At 46.1% G+C, this 19,802-nt stretch overlaps 1 gene segment (V, D, J or C); it reads left to right on the forward strand.

The window, feature by feature from the left end:
• LOC311611457 (T-cell receptor alpha chain constant-like) overlaps positions 1-19,064 on the forward strand; it is a 37,091-nt gene extending 18,027 nt beyond the window's left edge. The window contains exons 2-5 of the C gene segment in view: positions 14,625-14,876; positions 16,356-16,400; positions 17,289-17,396; positions 18,484-19,064.
• Positions 19,065-19,802: the final 738 nt, after the last annotated feature.

The following is a 19,802-nucleotide window of genomic DNA, read 5'->3' on the forward strand; positions in this document are numbered from 1 at the left end:
TCTTTTAAAAGAAATAAATAATTAAATGCTTGTTTAATTGAAATCGGACACCCACAGAAATCAAGTTTCTAGGCAAAAGGGGAGAAGAGGATAAAGTAATTGCCACGGTACATTCAGTGTGTGGTAGAGAAGGAAAAACATTAGATTCATAATCAAATTGACCCTGTTTTGGTCTCTGCTGCCAAAGAGCAGTGTACTTTCTGCAAATCTCTTGCCTCTGGGCCTCAGTCTTCTCATGTGTATGTGACTTAGGAATGCCAGCTACAGGGTGCCATTCTGTATAGAGATATTTCAGTGTGTGAATACAGGTTTTCAGAAACTAACATTTGGAACTGGCACCCGACTTTTGATCATCCCACGTAAGTCAGATCTCCAGAAATGTTTAGCCCCATCTCCAATACTGGATTTATGTTTTTATATATAGCATTTAGCATGATCTGTAATAGGATATTATCATCATTACTACTACCACTAATTTGGGAAGTAGATCTGGATAACCTCTCTAGTCTCCCAGCACCAACAGCCTATGAATTTATTCCATTTGGTGTCACTGGGAGAACTATTTTCACATATGAGTAAGTCAAATAGCTATATTGAATCTTAAGTGTTTTCTAGCTCAGTAGGTAAATCAGGAAAAGAGGTGGAGTGACAGAAGGGAGTTTGTTATGAGACATCAGACACTGTGGGACTCATGGGGAGGAACAAACACACTCACCTTTGGGACAGGCACGCAGCTAAAAGTGGAGCTGAGTAAGTGTGGGATTACATGGTAATGACAAAATGCATTCTGGTGATGGTGAACCAGAGAAAAGGAGATTTCATTTTTGACATTTGTATATTATTTACAATTAACTGTAATCTAGTTTTGAAGTATTAAGAATTGTGGTACCTCGATAAATTAGCAAAAGTAATCAAAAACTATATGAGCATATTTTCTTTGCAATAGAAGTTAGCAAACCATTTCAATTTTTCCCATGATATGAGGCTGACAGAGCTCTGTCTAATATTGATGTTTTTAGCTCTGGAATTAAGCTAAATGGAGCCTGATAAAGGGGCTTGGGGGAGGGAGTGTGGTTAGAAGAGCTGAAAATTGTCTGGCCATGATGTAATAGACCCTTTCTACTTCCACTGCCATTGACTCAGAGACACACTGTGGGGAGGATATTCAAGGTCATTTTATCCATTCCCCAAGTAAGCCATACCCAGTTCACTTTATAGATTGTGTCTCTTTATACAAATCACTGTCCAAGAAGAGTCAGTGAAGTGCAGGGAAAGGAGCCCAGGGCTTGTGGTTTCAGTGTAGTTCTAGATTGGATTAGGTGGCAACTAGCAATGTGACACTGAACCACACATTGCCCCACTGTGTGCCCCATACTCTTCCAGTGTGAGGTGAAAAGGTTGAAACTCTCAAAATCTGTTCTTCTATACCACCCTAGAGTTTATATGATTCGAGGATATGGATTCTTATGGCTAGTCCATAAACAAATTCCATAACCCAAAGAAAATAACCTTGTTAGTCAATAATCTAACTTAACATAGAAGTAATAAACATGCATAACATATGATATTTTTTGTTTTTAAACAAATCTATGGGGAAGAGGGCAGTATTCCTCTTTTACAGGAGAGGAAACTGAGGCTCAGAGAAATAATTGTCCAAGATCTAACATGATTGTTTTTTTAAAAAAGATTAATAAGTGGCAGGGTCTAGATTCAAACCAGAGTCAGCTTCCTGATCTCAAGCCTTGCTCTTTCCACCATCTTATGTCACAGACCCTATGCCAGGGCTTATTTAAAAATGAGAGATTATGCCAATCACAGTGAGTAAGGAAATATATTGGAATTTATCTTTTGTATTCTTAGATATTGCCACCACTTAGAGTCGGAGCTTTGTCAAATCTTGATTTGAATGCCTCAAGTGTCCAAAGTATTCTCTTCCCATTTTAATGAAGAAACAAAAAGTTCAAGGGCCACTGGGAACATTTACTCCAATGGAGAGAAGAGAGAGCAGAGCTAGCAGCAGATACTCCTTTTCTCTGACTTCCCCTTTCCCTCACTATTTCTTGTATTTCTCCAGGTGGACCAGTCACCAGTTTGACTGATCTGCAAGTGCCTGACTCATTTGTGTTATAGAAAAATGCAACAGTGAGGGCAGTTTGTACATTGCTAGATGATATAATTTTAGCCCTGAAAGGGAGCTAAGGAAACGCCTTTTTCAGACTCTAATAAGAAAATTATGTCCTAGGGAGTTTGGTTACTTTGTCCAATATCATAAAGTCAGTGAGACTAGGGCTGGGACTAAAACCTGGGGACCCTGGTCTCTGGTTCTCACAGAAGAGTGACTACTCTTTGCTGAACTAACCTTCCAGTAGACAGGAGCTGTGAGATATGTTCGAGAACAAGGGGAAAATAACAAATGGGTTTTGTTAGGGGAGTATTAAAAAGCACTCTTATTATTAGCAATGACCCATATGCCCCAGCTGTAGTATAAAATGGAAGGGAAAGGGAATAGCCCATTTTGTCACAGCCCAAACCACTGTGGGGAATACTGGAAGCTTCAAAGTTTTCTTTGGGACAGGAACAAGACTATTTGTTAAAGCAAGTAAGTTCTGTGAAATAACTTGGTTTGTATTAGAGTGAGGGGCAGCTGTCTTCACTGATTTCCCTCCTCCCCCATGGTTTGTCTGCTATTTAAAGAAGATAAGTGGCCCGTGATACTGCTGCATTAGATAGTATTCATGAGCATCAATCGTGCAGGAAACATGAACTACACACTTAAAAAGCATGGGTAGATAAAACTGCCTGAAGTCCTGTCTAGGACTGAAACGCTGCAATGATATGAATGGCTCTTTCAACTGAATGACTGTGACATTTTTATATAACCCACTCTGGACAAACCAGGATCTTCTTTTGGATCCTGCCTTATTTCTTGTCACCTTCCAATGGTCTTGGGGAAAAGAAGGTTAAATAGCTAAATTGTATACCCCCTCCCACTTTGGTGTTTGCACAGAGACACAGGAACTCTCCCAGTAACTAACGTGTGTGTGACTTAGGAATGCCAGCTACAGGGTGCCATTCTGTATAGAGATATTTCAGTGTGTGAATACAGGTTATCAGAAACTCACATTCGGAACTGGCACCCGACTTTTGATCATCCCACGTAAGTCAGATCTCCAGATATGTGTAGCCCCATCTTCAATACTGGATTTATGTTTTTATATATAGCATTTAGCATGACCTGCAATGGGATATTATCATCATTACCACTACCACTATTTTGTTGTTATTGAACATTATAATGCTGCTAACTTGGGATATATATTTTCTGCATTGTTATTCTTTTTAGCCTTTAAGGAGAATCTATGTGAAGATAGTAGAAGAAGAATATTTGGGTTTACCTTGGAGTCTAGGATTTTCCTTGATCATTCTTTTTCACCTCCTTGCTGAGGTTCTTAGGAACTGCCCGATGCTCAGGGTTTTTATTGCCTCATGACTGTCTCTCTCAGAAGCTCTTCCTCAGGCTTTCTCTTCCTAAGCACTTAGATATTGCAGCTCCCGTTTAGCAAAGTATACTTGGCTTTTAAGCTCCCCCAAAATGGGTTCCTTGTCCCAATAATTATGGACAGTAGAAGTAAGTTCAGTTCATTAAATGATTATTGAGAATCATCAATAAGCCAGGGACCATGATTGGTTTTTTTTAAAAAGAAATAAGCAAAGAAAAGAAGACACTAAGATAATGCCCCTGCTCTCGAGAACTTCCAGTCCTGTCAGACACTGACTGAGCTAAGGTGCGCACTGTGTTTGGTTCTGCACGGGGCCTGGGACCTGGCGGGGAGCCCTGTGGCCAGAGGCAGGACAGCGTCAGCAGTGAACGGTCCAATTCCTGGGCAGAGAGCGAGCGCAGCCCGTGGATGCTTCAGGAAAAGGAGTGAAGTGTGTTCTATGCTAGGATGTTTGACTTTCTTGAGGACAGAAAGCCTCCTTTGTGTAGGAAGCATTGAGTGAGGTGAGGACAGAAACAGGAGTGAGTGAGGCTGAGTCACCAGGCTGGACTGTACTCAGGCCAAGAGGACGCGGGTCCTCAGAGTCAGGCCCACGCGCTGTGGCCGCACAGGGTGCTGGGAATGCTCCTTCTCCTACACCTCTGGCAAAATGGAGAATACGCTTTTGCCTGGGTGTCTTCTTATCCGGCCTGGTAGCTGAGGTGGGAAATGCCTGCCTGCTGCCTGAGTCTCTAGATTTATTCACAGCTCCCGGCCCATGGAGGAGGCAGGTTTTCAGTTTTGTGAAACTGTTTTACCCAGAGGAAAAATAGCGGAGGGCTGTGTTTGTTGATAGCTGTGGTGAGGAAAATGGAAACCATCCAGTAGCTGGTGCCATTACAGCTCTCAGGGAGGCTCCTTCAGTCCCCCTCCTACCCCTTACAGAGAAAACATTGGACTCTGCCTTTCCAGCTTCCCAGCTTTCAGAGCTACGAGGAAGTGGGGAAGCGTGTGTGACCTCCACTAGAGGGTGCGGGAAACCAGGACCTTTTTGTTATGCAGTTACCTAGAGTGTGACTACGGAAACAACAGAGTCACTTTTGGGAAAGGGACCCACGTGGTGGTCACACCAAGTAAGTGAGCCCAGATTCTTCTGTAAAAATAATCCCCTCCACTGTTGTTCCTACTGCAGTGCTGGACTACTTTTTATTTCCATGGGAGGGGGCAGGATGTGCCGTCCATTGAGGCCACACCTCAAGTTCTTATACGGTCATTGTCCCAAACCTTTACCCTCCCTTGTCTCGGCATCTCTACTCACCACACTCTCATCCTCTGTTCCCTGATCTTCCCTGAGGCTGGGTTTCCAACTCAACAAAGGACCACACAGAAGTGAGAGCTGGAAGGGACCTTGGGGAAGTCTTATTCATGTTGTAGAAGGAACCAGAGGCTCAGAGTCTAAGCATCTGTCCAAGGCCATGCTGGGCAGGCAGTTTGGGGCCATGTCAGGGTTCCAGCCCATCATCCCCACTCCTGAGCTTGGCAGAGCCACACAGCCCTCTGCTCGCATGGCCTTTGAGCCCAGCGAGAGGTCAGCTGAGGGCCAACAGCACACAGCGGTCAGAGGCTGAGGGTAGAGTTTCCCCTCAGCCCAGGACCACCGACCAGCAGGCTGTGACTTTTGTGAGCTTCACCTCTGAAGTAGGAGTGTGATCTTGGTTTGCTCCCATCTTTCAAAAATGTTATGGAAATGGTTGTGACTTTTTTCTGTCCTAGCCTTTCCTAAAAGCAGGGCCCTGTGTTAATGAAGGTCATTAGAAAGAAAGGAACCAAAGAGCTCTGGGTGCCTTGGCCTACTTCCAGGAGGTAAAGAGGGAAGGATGAACATACTGATCACAGGAAGGGCCTGGATCCTGCCAGGAGTCTGGCCAGGGACAGGGATAGGCAGGGACCAACCCCCAGGTCCCAGGAAGAAGGCTGCGAAGGGAAGCTTCAAAGAGCAAAGGAAGGGAAAGACAGAGCAGGGGAGCTTCCAGAAAGGCACTCAGAATCCGTCAGCACAATGAACATCAAATCTCCTATGCCTCTGTCCCTGGGCACGTTAGGAGCCCCTCATATCTGCCAACAGAGCTGCAGTCAGGCCCTTAGTGTTGCCTAAGCAGGCAGGTCGGTGGTGGTGGGGTGGGGAGTTGCTGCCCCGCTTCTCTGTTGACAGGAGTGTGTGTTTTCTCCTGGGGACTGGGGTGAGGAGCTGACCAGTTCCCATCCCGGGCTCCCATCGCTGCTCTGAGGCGATGGCTCTGGGGCCTGAGGAGATGACGGCTGTGAGAGATTCCTGCACCTCAGGGAGCATCGACCAGTGTTTCCCTGGGTTGTGGTCCTGACACCCCTGAGCAGTGGGTAGGAGGGGGTCAGGGAAGATAGGTTTTAGCAAAGGCTTTCCCTGCTGTGTGTATCAGGAGGAAGCTACACACCTACATTTGGAAGAGGGACCAGCCTTGTTGTGCATCCATGTGAGTATTACAGAAACGCTCAGGGAAATGTTGTAGACAGAAATATATTCTGGAAGGATATCGCACTAATGAGAGTCTGGTCTGCTCGTTGTTGAAGGAGTCCTTTGTTGTCTGGGAGTAACGTATCAGAGTGTCGGGTCTCATGGAGGGATTGAGGCTGTGTGGACAAGGGTTTTGCAGGGTGCTTGCAGAGGACAAATGCCCACGTTTTAAGAAAAGAGATTTCATTCTTGTTTAGGTTGCTAAAGCAGAACTTTATCCCCGACAGCCAAGGATCTACTCCACCCCTCAACCCTCTAACTGAGGCTCTCTCTCAGCCCGTTCCTTGGACCCAAGAGCTATTTGTCCACCATGAGAGCATCCCAGCCAGGGTGCTGAGGCATCCAGTGGTGCCGGAGTGGGGGGTGGGGTGGGACATTTCTCCTCTGGGTGCAAAAAGATGCTTCCCTTTCTCTCCATGTAAAGTGTTGCTGGAATCATCCTCTTATTTGCTACTACTAACTGGCTGACACCTGGCATGTGCCAGTGACTACACTCTGTCCCTAGTGTAATTTTTCACTTGATGGTCATGCCCATCCTAGGGTTAGGTAGCTGTTATTATTCCCATTTCACAGGTGAGAAAACTGATGTTTGGGGCAAATCACACAACTAGGAGTGACAGAGCCAGAGTTTAACTCAAATCTATTTTACTGGGTTGCATTGTTAACCACGCCACTGCACTGCCACCACCATCCCTCCTGCGCTCCGTGGAGGAAGGCTCAGACCCAAAGGCCACCTTTTGGTCCTTGGTTGGCCCATCCTGAGACTTCTGTCCCTTGTGACCATGGCAGCCTTGGCACAGGACTCAGCATTTCTGAAGAGTAAAGTCGTTGGACTGAGCAGAAAGGATGCAGATACCGCAGGGAGGAAAGTAGAAATCTAGGGGGACTGTTTATTGAACCTAAAGTGACACAGAGAGAGAAATGTATCATCAAAACCATGGAGCAGGCTGTTTAAAAAGCTCTATTCTCAAGAGTGAGGGCTATCATGTGAGAGGGGGCTGGCCGGCTGCCCTCGGGGGCAGAGGGCAGGTATTTGTACTGCCATGTACCAGGGTGCAGACACAGTAGGCCGAACTCTCACTTTTGGGAGCGGAACGAGACTCCATGTGTTTCCAAGTAAGTGCCTGACCTTAGACTCACCAAAGACACAGAAAGTCCCTACTTTACTTTCTTATGTGATGAATCTGCAGTTCCTGAGCTAATGTCTCATGTTTCTTTATGAGGCTTGGATGTTATGAAATTTGAATTCCCAGCCACTGGTTCAGTAGCGGTTTATATTCTAACAGTAGTAATTGCCAGTGGGAATTGGCCTTTTCATCAATGCAGAGGCAGACTCTTTTGCTGTTCTTAGGTTCCTCTGAGACAAAAGATCTTTATCAGAAAAGACGTTGTGACTGATTATGCCACAAAATTTATTTTTGTTACCTTCTAGTTTTCATGAGAGGTGATAAATTAAACTTCCCAAAGACCCTGGGCAGTGGACACACTCTTGCAAAACTCAGCATCTAGTCTAGAGACAGGGAAAGAACTTAATGTCAACATAATGCAACAAAAACAATAAAAAGTTTAAGAAATGAAATCATAGCAATTTAAAAGAGAAATTAAATAGTCCTTATAAAAGAAGACAAGAGAACAAGACTGCATTAAAATATAATTAAATATTTAGAGGGCCTTCTTATTCAATGTATTTACTGAGCAACTATTATATTCCAAGCACTATGCTCCATGCGAAAAAGGGAGGGAGGAAGGACCATGCAGACCTCTGCCTCTCCGGATCTCCCTGGGGTAAACTCTGCACAGAGACGGTTGCGCCAGCATCACCATGCTGCCGTGGAGGCACATACAAGTCACAATGGGAGCAGAAAGGAAGGTGCTGGACCTCCCAGCCTAGCTGCCTGGTACCTATATCCATCCTGCATGGCCCTGCAAACCCCGTGGCCAGCACCCTCCCTCCTTCACCCTTACACCTCCTCATCCTAGCATAGGTGTCACTGAACACATGATTGTTGAAAAGTCAGGGAAGGCTTGAGTGGAGGTGAAGTGACTGTTTAGAATCTATTGGCTTGGTCCAGTGGTCGACCAACCGCGGCTTGCAAGCCACATGCGGCTCTTTGGCCCCCTGCGTGTTCTAACACCACTTCTTCAAAATAGGCTCACCCAGGCTGAAAACCAACTTCTGTGAATGGGCCACAAAGTTTTAATCGCACTGTACGTGCGCTTGCACACACGTGGTATTTTGTGAAAGAGCCACACTCACGGGGCCAAAGAGCTGCATGTGGCTCGAGAGCTGCAGTTTGGCGACCACTGGCTTAGACAGTAGCAAGTATTCTCCAACGGAGGTGTTAGACATCAAAGCAAGGAAATTACAGAATCCATCCAAATGCTCACGGTGGGTAAAGGAGATCACATCTCTCCAGGGGAACTTCCTCCCTGTTTATCTGTTCATTTGTTGTTTCATCAAGGCCTGTGCGGGCTGCATTTAGAAAGCTTGGAACCCATCATATTTCTCAAGATCCACAGCTCAGAGGCATAACTGAAATACCTGTGATAGCGAAGCAGCGCAAATGAGTATGGGTTTGAGCAGCAAAGGGAGAGAGGCTTAATGATAACTACATGAAGTCTATGCAGTTGTGTGAATATTCCCATGGCAATTTTAACCTGTCTTTCTCTGCCCTCCAGGAGCCACTCTCTAAAAGGGGTGTCCTTCATAGGCCTCCATTCCATGATTAAGCCCTACCCATCTTTTCCACTGTTTTAAAACTTCCCTCAAGATTCATTTCCAAAATTAATCCCTGGTTCTTCTCCAGGCTCTTCCAATTCAGCTGTGGGACCCAGAATGGGCATCCACCCTCTAGAAGGCCAGTCCAGCTCAAGCTGGCTTTGAGGGATAGGTCCGTGGGGTGGTTACAAAGGAAGCTGAGGAATTAGGACTCAGTGAGCCAGACTTCTCTCATGTGTCAGAGACAGGGGGATTTGGAGGAGCCTGTAACACAGGGACAGGAAGCATTGCTGCCCAGGAAGGCTGACCCTGCCTGCTTATAGTTCTTGTAAAGCACCCTTCTATTGTGTAGCATCTGGTGGCTACAATAAGCTGACCTTTGGAGCCGGGACCAGGTTGACTGTACACCCATGTGAGTAAATCCATGCAAATGACCAGAGTAAAAGTAACTGATCACTTGTCTATGAGAAAACAGGCAATGATTTATGGCAAAGCCAGGGATAAATGGAACATTTGTTTTCCATTTCTATAAGCTCTCGGTGACTTAAAATGTTCCCATTTCTAATATTCAAGACAGAAGTGCCAAGAGCCAGCAGAGTAAATAAAAATCTGAGCTGAATAATTCATGAAAACATAAAAAGAGTTCCAGATACCTGGTGCTATCAAGCAAAGCCTATGACATCAGCACCAGGTAATATGAACATTCAGGAAATCAGCTAAGTGTCCTTGGGGGAAAGAGATGGTTAATGGCAAACACAAATTCTCTCAGATTGCAGGAGGTAGCTAAATTCCCTGGTTTGGCTAATGAGCAGAATCTTCCTCTCTGGAGTTTAAGTGGAGTTTTGAACCTCTCTCAGGATAAAGGTGACTCCAATCCCTATTTAAACAGCAGTTATACCTTATGAAATAATAAGGCATGGAGGCAAGATGGTAGGGGTTTATAGCGCAGCTTGGGAGACTGGCAGATCTGGGGGAAATTCTGTCTCTACTCTGTCTAGCTAATAGTCTCCACTTTCTCAAAAGCAAAATGACAATAACCACATCATCATAATATGAGACAACACCCAGTACAGAGCAAGTAATCAACAAATGACAGCTTTTCTAAATTATTATTATCATCAAGGTATTGCTGTATTAGAGTTTACATATTATAAAAGGAAAGGGGAACAGCTTCCTTGGGAAATAGGAAGTGTAAGAAACAAAGACCCAGGGAGACTTTTAGGATGGTGCTCTCAGATCCTGGTGGGTTCCAGCAGTTTAACATCAGGAAGGTTATTGCAAAGTCCTTACTTGTAGTGGGAAAATACTGGTGTTAACAAGCTCATCTTTGGAACAGGGACCAGAGTGCGTGTCCAGCTAAGTAAGTAGAGTGGGGCAAGGGTGGACATTGACATCTAATTCATTTTTGTCTAAGATGCTGAGTTGAGCCCAGATATTTTCTTCAGTAAGATCCCACATGGTTCTTTCCACTCGTCCCTCAAATATCCTCCCATCTAGCCCTCAATGCCCCAGAAACATCCTTAGTTTAGGACCTAAATAATCATGAAGCAGTGATGGGCAAATAGTCATGGGCCATCCATGAAAAGATCCAAGATACTACTCCCCTGAGCAGAGGGTTCTGCTCTACTAAATTATTGGTTTCTTAAAATCACAACCTCCAACCCAGAGCACTATAGCAAGATGGGGCAGGAGGGAAAGGATTGAACACACCAGAGACAAAATCTCAACACAAAAGAGCAGAAGATCTAACTCTAAAGAGTGTGATTCTCTAGTTTTTATGGAAAAATCAATGCTTTTCCTATTAAAGTAGGAGGTAGGGCCAGTGAGTTTCTGTGATGGTGTCAACTGTAGTGTGAATCTGGAGGAATGACTGGTAAACTCATATTTGGGAAAGGAACCCAAGTATCCATAATATCTGGTGAGTCATCCCAGATGGCACCTCTTGCCACCCATGGTCCATTGCCACTAATCCTTGCCCTTAGGATCTTGGTGATTACTATGGTGAAGCCAACTATGGGTGTTCTGATTGTCCTACAGAGACCTTTGTGAAGGGAGAAGCCATCATTATCGATCTTTAAAGTCTGTGTTTCTCTAGGTCAAACACATTAATTAAAATTGAACTCTAATTGTCCAATGGGTATTTTTAAATGCCTTCAATATGGCCATCACTCTATTAAATATTAGACTGAGTATAGAGATGTCTTAGATAGATTTCTGACCTGTGCCAAATAGGATAAAAACTAGCAAAAGGGACAGAACTATTGTAAATTCAGCAACCTGAAGACTATTTTAGTATTGACCAATTGATGATGTCAATAGGGACATTAGAGATTCAGAGGAATAGTGTCTTGGCCAGAAAGTTGGCCTAGATGGAGATGGCTTTATGCTGTAGAAAAAGGTTTCTTGAGCCTGAAAGATAAATAAGATCTGTATGAACAAAGAAAGGAGAGAGTGGGTTCTAGGCACAAAGAACAAAAAGAAAGAAGTCATGATCTTAAGATTAAATAAGGCACATGCATTTGTGCATAAGTAAATACATCTGATAATAAGGTTAGAGGGAGAGAAAGGCAAAAATGTCTTCTTAGGCAATGAAGAAAATGAATATGATAGCCTTCAAGAGAATACAGTCAAGGCTATGGCAAGCCACTAGGAAATGGAATCCAATTTAGAAATGCAGACCAGATATGGAGGTGAAGGAACAGCTCTTTCCATGGATAGTTCAATGGGCTGGGAGAAAAATTAATTACCCCATTCCTCAGAAGAGCATAAACGAAGGGTTTCTGTAATGGAGATATTGGAAGTGTATGACAGTCTTGCCTCCCAGTTGCAATATGGCAAAGGCACCAGAGTTTCCGTCATTCCCAGTAAGTCTTCCCAGGAAGTGTTACTGCTTCCTAATGCTCACCAGAGCCTCAGCGGGATTCAGTCAGTTTCTCTTACATTTCTGGGTTCCTAGGATCTAACTGCAAAGCCCAGGTTTAGTGGTAAGGGAGCTTTCAATCACTGCTGTGGCCTTAGGGACCTAAAGCACAGAGCATTGGGACACATGCTTTTGCGGTTAGTTTTTAATTCAAATGAAAGATTAGGATCAAGAATAGCTGAACTTCCACGTTGAAAAATTGATCCAGTCTCGTTAGAGCTACCTTTGGAGATACCATCTATGGTAGGACATGTTTATCTTGCTATGGTAGAACAGAATGCTCCTCTCCCAGAGCCTTAAAGTCCTCAAAATTAAAAGTAACTTATTTCTTGTTTTCAGATAAAAATATTGAGGTTGCACCAGAGGTCCATGGGAGTAAAAATAAACCGGGGCTTAAAAAATCAAGTTTAAGGATGAGTACCCAGCTTATTTAACCAAAAAAGCCTAATAAGCAGAAATTTGGCAAACATGATGGTCAATAGCCCATATATTTATTCAACAATTGCTTCTTGAGCACCTCATAGGTGGTAGATACCAGGGATGCAGCACTAAACCAGAGACTGGCCTGTACTGTCACGAAGCTAACATCCCAGGAAGCCAATACTCTTATAGGGCATATAAAGGGCTTGAGAGAGGAAATTCAAGATTTGGAAGGTTATGGCAGACCCTGAATGTCATGCCAAGAAGTTTGGCCATTATTCAACAGGCCGTAGGAAGTCCTGGATTATTTAGAACTGAAAGTTCTAGGCAAGTACTTTGGAGGATGAGCTCAAAGAAGAAACTGAGAAGGAGGACATGGGGAGAGGATGAGCAAGGGAGGAGATCAGAGGTAGGGAAGATGAACAGGAGAAACAATAGCAAAAATGCAGATAGGGATGCCCAAAGGGTATTAACTGGTAAAAACAGGATGAGAAAAAAGCTAAAAATCACCTCAACTATTCTGACTGCATTTATTGCTGTTTTATTTTGATCTCTCATCAGCAAAGCTGAGCAATTGGTCTGTCCCTGGTAGTCACCCCTCACAAACTTAAGGATAACATTTAAGTCTCACACTCAATCCCTACTATCTTTCCTCTAAGTCTCGTGATCCATGGCATTGCTCTCTCCAGACTGATGCTTTCCAATAGGACTTCTCGTGATGGTGGAAATGTTCTCACAGTCTGCACCATCCAATACAGCAACCACCTCATAAAAGGTTTTAACTTTTAATTGAATTTTTAAGTTTATTTAATTTTAGTTAACATTCATTTAAATAGTCACATGTAGCTAAAAATTATCATTCATATTGGACAGCATGGTCTTGACCTTCTCCAGACTGATAGCCATTGGCTCTAAGTGTTTAACCAGGACTCAGAGTTGGGCATCTGGCCCCCACAGCCATTCCGCTCCCCCTCAGGCCAAATTGCTTCTGGTGGCAACTTATCCTCTGCCTTCTTCTTGAGGCCACATTCTCTCAGCATCTCCACCCCCTTCCATGCTCCCCTTCCCAGTCACACCCACGACTCCCACTGATGACTACAAAATCCTTTGGGGTGTGTTGATACTGCTAATGACTTCCCATCTCTCCCCTCCCAGTAAAAAGTTTATGTCATAGGGCCTTATCCCATGGTAATGCCAGGTCCCACAGTATGCGGGAATTGGAGGAAAGCTGGCAGAATCTTTCAGTTTCCAAAGCTTTGGATGTTTCTTACATGAGACCATGGACCCAGTATGCTCTGCTGCTCCAGGGGTCGCCCCACCCACAGGCAGTTCTGCCTTGACTCAGCATCCCAAGACCATGCCAAGGGCTGATTTCCCATTTCAGGTCCAGTTGGATGTCTGCATTGCCAAGGCCACCCTGGCTGGCTCAGCAAGTGGGGTGCAGCACTGGTCTGAGAAGCCTTGTGTGCATGGTGAGGAGCTGTGGGAGCAGAGAACCACAGGGGCAGGAAGCTGTAGTCTCAACCCTGCTGTAATCTCTCTGGGTGGCCCCAATGTGTTAATCCTCTGCTACTTCCTCTAAAGGCAGGCGGTCTGAAAGAACAAATAATGAGAATTACACTAAAACACTGAACCGTACAGAAATGCTGAAAAAAATTATTCTCAGCCCTTAGGAAAGGCCTTCAACAACTCCTGCTTCCTGGAGGTGAAGAGTAGAAACTCTGCATTACTCGGTAGCACATTGTGGTAACAATATCCTGGTAGTATCAGTAGCTACAACTACTTACGTCTGTTCAATACTTTACAGTTTATTAAATATAATTTTATATGGAGAAACTCTTATTAGTTTCTCAGAAAAAAGCCTACTTAGGAAAGTGAATGAGGTAACATCTTCATTTTACAGATGAAATTCCTGAGAGTGAAGGGGTGGTATGACTCGCTCAAGCTTGTATCTAGTAAATGGGAGAGCCAGGGGTTGGACAGAAGTGTTTGATTTATAATCCAGAACATCTATAGATGTAAGAAATCTCCCACTAGTGTGACCCACCTTCTAACTTAATTCCAACCTATTATAAATTTTTAGATCTTACCAATGCCCAGCATACGTGTAGGAGACCAAGCTAGATTCCAAAATGTATGGTTTTCCTTGCTGGGACTTCTCTGTGCTCCCTCGTACTGCCAGAGTTGCGTTCTCTACCGGGCCTGCTGAGCATTTGAAGAAGTTCCCATTGAGTGGAAGAGTTAATGGGCCTTCATTTCTGGTTTCCTAGAATGACAGGCAGGACCTGGCAGAGAGCATTCACTGAAAACCTGGCCTCGTGGCCAGGACGCATGGCTTGTACCTGTGCCTGAGTCCCAGTCTGTTGCAAGCAGATGGTTTCTAGGATGTTCTTTTCCACCCAAAGCTTGAAAATGTGAACTGCCAGGACCAGTGAGCCCTGCTCTTGCCCATCACTGGCATCTGGACTCGGGCCTCATTTGGGGCAAGGAGAGAAACGAGCATCTCCTAATCCAGTTTTTTTTTTTGGCCCACAGATATCAAGAACCCTGACCCCGCCGTGTACCAGCTGAGAAGCCCTAAATCCAGCAACACTTCCGTCTGCCTATTCACCGACTTTGATTCTAAAATCACCAATGTGACACAAGAACCGGGAGTGTTCGGCTCTAGCAGCACAGCACTGGACATGAAGGCCGTGGGTTCAAAGAGCAACGGGGCACTGCGCTGGAGTGCCAGCTCTTATTTCTCCTGTGAATCCACCTTCAACGAGTCCTTCTACTCCAGCTCAGGTGAGTACAGCTCCATGCCTGTGCAAGCAGAGTCTTCACCCTGAGCCTGGCTAGGCTGGGGCTGTCTCAGGCAGACGGTATCTAAATGCTGCTGTGATTGGTGGCCTCAGCTTCATCAATTGTCAGCAAAGCCTCCTTGTTACTGAGCACCAGTGAGCCCCATCCCGGCAGGCCACAGAATGTCCTGGGCAAAAAGAGAAGGGGACAAGATGGCAGGAGAAGGCACTGGCTCTCGGTCTCACTCACTCTGAGTTCCCACCTCCCTGCCTCTGTTTGAGCTGTTTGCCCCTTACCACTCTTCCAGGCCCCATACTAATGCCCTTCTCCAAGTCGTGTGTCCCCCCCCCCCCCCCCCCGCCGCCTTGTTTCTTTTTCTCCGCCAGCACCTGACCTCACTCTGTCACTCCGCCATTCAACAACCGCTGATTGTGCATACATGGGATGGAGGAGTAAAAAAGCCCAGGGAGGGATTTTGAGGGAAACCATCCGTCAGCAAGGAGAAATCTATATAGCCTTATATTATAGTATATATTTAACTCGGAGTTAAGGAAACAGCCACCTTAGGGACAAAAGTCAGGAAAGTGCTCTCTGGGGAAATTTATTTGAGCTGAGATATAAAGGATAAGAAGCTGTGCCAAGGGCAGAGAAAGGACCCTGTGGAGGCTTGAGGCAGGAGCTGAGTGAGAGAGAAGAGCAGCAGGAAATGAGAGGGGAAAAGTAGGCAAGGGCCAGATCAGAGGGCCTCTCGGATCATGGGAGGACAGATACTATTCTAATTACCATGAGGAGCTATGGTCTGGCTTTATGCAGGGAAATGACATTTGGTTTACTTGTTAAAAGAGCACTTTGACTACTGGTGAGAATTGGATTGCAGAAGCAAGAGTGGAAGCAGAAAGGAAGCTAATGCAGCAGAGAGACGAGGGAGGTCGGGACAGGGTCCCCTAGTTGGGACTCAAAGGTAGAACCATGCAGAGATGAGAAGGAAAAGAGGATATCAAGGAAGGTGGCAGCTGGACTTTATGCCTGAGCAGCTGGGTCAGTGACGGTGTCATTTACTGAGACAGAAAAAACAAAGGAAGAAATTTGGGGTGCAGAGATGGACCACATTACAGCATCTACACCCCTATGGCACTTGTCACTGTGTGTACCTTATTGCCTCTATCAGACTCCAGCCTGGAAGCTGCCCAAGGGCAGGGTCTGTGTCTCACGGTTCCGGTGGCCTTGTGTCATGTAGCATGAACTTTGCACAATCAGTGTTTGTTAAGTGAGGGAAGTGGTGCCCAGAAGCCAGGGTGTTGGTCCAGGAGCTCTCCCAGCAAGTGCCCCCATGTGACAAGTTCCTCCAGATCTCTCCACGAGGAAATATAGAAAAGGCTTCAGACGCTCACTTGTCCTACTCCTAGGAGGTCTGAAGTGGGAGAGTCGGCACACTCTGGACTCTAAGAAAATTTCTTTCTTTTTTTCCCTCTCTCCTTTTAGAAATTCCCTGTGATGCCACGTTGGTAGAGAAAAGCTTTGAAACAGGTAAGAGAGGGGTCTGTCCTATCTTTGCATGGCTTTGCAGGGGTTTGGGGAGCAGGGAGCACATAGTAACCCTGCCTGGGTAGGAGAGGTGGGAGGGAACTTGTGGATCTGGGAGTGACATCGTGAGGAACAGGAAGAGCAGTTCAAGCCCTCCCCAGAGCAGCCCGGGGTCTTTCTGGATCCCCAGGTTCATCTCATCATGTCTCATTTTCTTCTCCATTCTGAGAAATGGGAGGGTGAGTCTCTAGTTTGACTCAACCAATGACTCACTTCTACGCTTCTGTATGCCTTTCGATCACTCCACTGTCAGGAAAGCCAACAAGAGCTTCTGGGTGGCCCAGCTGTGAAATTTCTGATGAGCTTATAGCCCTAAATTGACCAGGTCACCCTGAAGGCAGCAGCCCTCCATGCCAGGGGGTTTTGCCTTCTTTCAAGAAAAGCAGCAGAACTCATGGAGATGGTGATCTTCTCTCTCAAGGACCCCATCACTCCTCCCCACCTCCCCTGGGCCCATATTCATTTCCACTTGAGCTGTTTTTATGAGTCATCCGCTTGTGGCTCAACCACTGGGTTCTCACTTAGGGGCCCAGACCCAGAGGATTGCAGTGAGTTCTGAGCAACCACCTCCTTCTTCCCCATCCCCTATGGGGCTCAGAAATAGAGGACTAAGTGGAGTTGCTGCTTCCCTTTTGAAATGAAATACTATTAATTCCAAGAAAAGTACAAAACTTTAGGAAGGGATGTGCACAGAAGCTCAAAGGAGAGGTGGATCCAGGTGCTGAAAGCCACCCCACTCTGCCTTCGGGAAAGCCATTGGTAGACAACAGGGAGCTGTGCAGACTTCAGGTGTACGTGCTTACAAACCACTGTGGCCTCTTGGTTTTGCAGATATGAACCTGAACTTCCAAAACCTGTCCGTGATCGGGCTCCGCATCCTCTTCCTGAAAGTGGCCGGCTTTAACCTGCTCATGACGCTGCGGCTGTGGTCCAGCTGAGGTGAGCAGGCATCCCAGCCAGTCGGTGGGGCTGAGGGTCTTGGGGTGGGACCCCAAGCTCTGAAAGCAAACCTGTCCTCAGGATCTTCTTTTTAGGTGCTAAGTCTGGCCCCACCAAACTCCTCCATTTATTTTTTTTTTTCCTGTTAGGAGTTCCTCTTGTTAATAATCATGACCTAAGACATTTGCTTAACACAATACATTCCTCGGATGACAAAATTCACCTCAGTTGAGTCATGTCTCACAAAGTATGAGCAGGGGCTATTATCCTCATTTTGTAAAGAAAGAAACTGGGGCCAAGTAATATCAAGAGCCACACACTAATGAGTTGGAGGGGGGGGGGAATAGAGAAATTTAGGACCCCGACACACATTTATAGTTCTACTATACCTTCCATCATGCCTATAGTTCTGCAATACCTTATATTGCATCCCTCTCATTGCAAAACCTGAAGGGGTTCCCAATTCCTTTTCTCATGTTCTGTACCTCCAATACAGTGAGAAGAAATTACCCTCTTATTATTATACTAGAGGCCCAGCACATGAAATTCATGCAAGGGGTGGGGGGATCCCTTAGCCCAGCTTGCACCCTTTCTAATTCGGGACCCCTTGGGGATCGACCTAAACCAGCAGTCGGACATCCCTCTTACAATCTGGGACTACTGGCTCCTAACCACTCACCTGCCTGCCTGCCTGCCTGATCACCCCTAACCACCTCTGCTAGCCAGCCTGATCGCCCATAACCACCCTCCCCTGTAGGCCTGATTGCCCCTAATTGCCTCTGCTTCAGCCCCTGCTACCATGGCTTTGTCCAAAAGGACATCCAGAAGACGTCCAGTCTAATTAGCATATTATCCTTTTAATAGTATAGATTATACCCCAATCCTGGCAGGAATCTTCCTCTCCTTTTCCCCCAGTGTCCTTGGTCATTCTATTGACCAGTACATTCCTTCCTACCACTATAAGAAACAACTCCAGAGTCCATTTGCTCCTAGAACTCTACAAATGGAGGCATCTCCATCACATCCCCAGCTGTCCTGGGTCTGTCTCCTCAGTATCCAGCCTGACTTTTGTTCTTCCTCATTCAAGGTCAGCAAGAATGTGAGAGCCCAATGCTCCTCACTGCTCGCTCCTCGCCATCCTTCACTCCCTCAAGCAGAGACGCACTCTCAGCCTCCATGAAGAAGAAGGCTTCATCCACCTCTCGGGCCCCACTGACAATGCCACCAACTGGATCCTACCAGATATTTGCAACCAAGATGTTGAAGAGCTGCCAAATGCTGCTACCCCTCCTTCTGTCTCTCCCCGCCCCCTATTCCCCTCCCCCCCCCCCCCCCCCACTGCTGCCTGTACTGCCCCATGTTCCCAGCAAAGTCAGGGGCTCCTGCAGCCTCTCCTGGCTGTGGCCCCCCTACCCCTGCCAGAGGCTGTTTCTGCTACCCCACTGGGTGGTGGGTCACCAGGGGGTTCTCTCAGGTTCTAGCTCCTAGAGAATGTTGAGAGGAGTTTATATTTTTTTTAAATAATGTTCATAAAGAAATATATATCACGCTTTTCCCCAAGATGTGGGGGAAATTATCTCATTACCTAGGCCCTGCTGTGCTGTGTATCTGAGCCACATTGTATATTCTGCTGCCCTGGCTTCATTAAAAGTGACTTGGAAGAGCAAAGACTGTCTCCTGTTTGACTGGGTCTGGTCAGGGCCACATTCAGCTCACTGCTGATCACTAGCCGAGCAGAAGGAAACCAACACATTTGTCTCTGATGACATCCAGGGAGCTTAACTCAACAAGCTGCATAAGTCAACCTCTTCTTGGAATAACCTCTAAAAAATTCCACTTACAAGGCTGTGCTGGGGGCAAGGCAAACCCACTTAAAAGCTTGGGTCCCTATTCTTCCGTTTTCATGCCACACCATGGGGCCACTTGTGGCAGGAGGCCCACGGACATGGGTGGTAGCAACTGTAGTTAAAATTTGCCAGACAGGGACCACACAGCAAGTATCCCCAAGTGCCACCCACTGCCTCCCGTCCCCCAGGAACATTGCATATGCCTTTCCTTTCAGACTGATTTCCCGTAGAAACCGTACATTGCCCCACAAATTCATGGCTGGTGACCACCCAATAGTCCACCGCCTGGGTCCCAACCCAGTGCCCAGCCCCTTGGGGGGTGGGGAGGGGAGGAGATTGTGACCCAGCTAGACTTTACACTCCCACCATCCTGGATGTGGGGTAAGAAAGGGGGAGATGAGCTCTCTCCCTTCGAGCCCAGGAACTAAGTCAAGGAAAATAGATGTCTCAAGCCATCCCTGGAGGACAGAAGGTGGGATTCCCTGGGGACCCAGAAAACTCCTGAGCCTCCTGCTGCCTGAGCACCTTTCCTCTACTGGTAACACCCCTCAGAGATCAC

The sequence above is a fragment of the Pipistrellus hanaki genome, assembly GCF_964339955.1.
Source record: "Pipistrellus hanaki genome assembly, chromosome: 1".
Classification (NCBI taxonomy): Eukaryota; Metazoa; Chordata; class Mammalia; order Chiroptera; family Vespertilionidae; genus Pipistrellus; species Pipistrellus hanaki.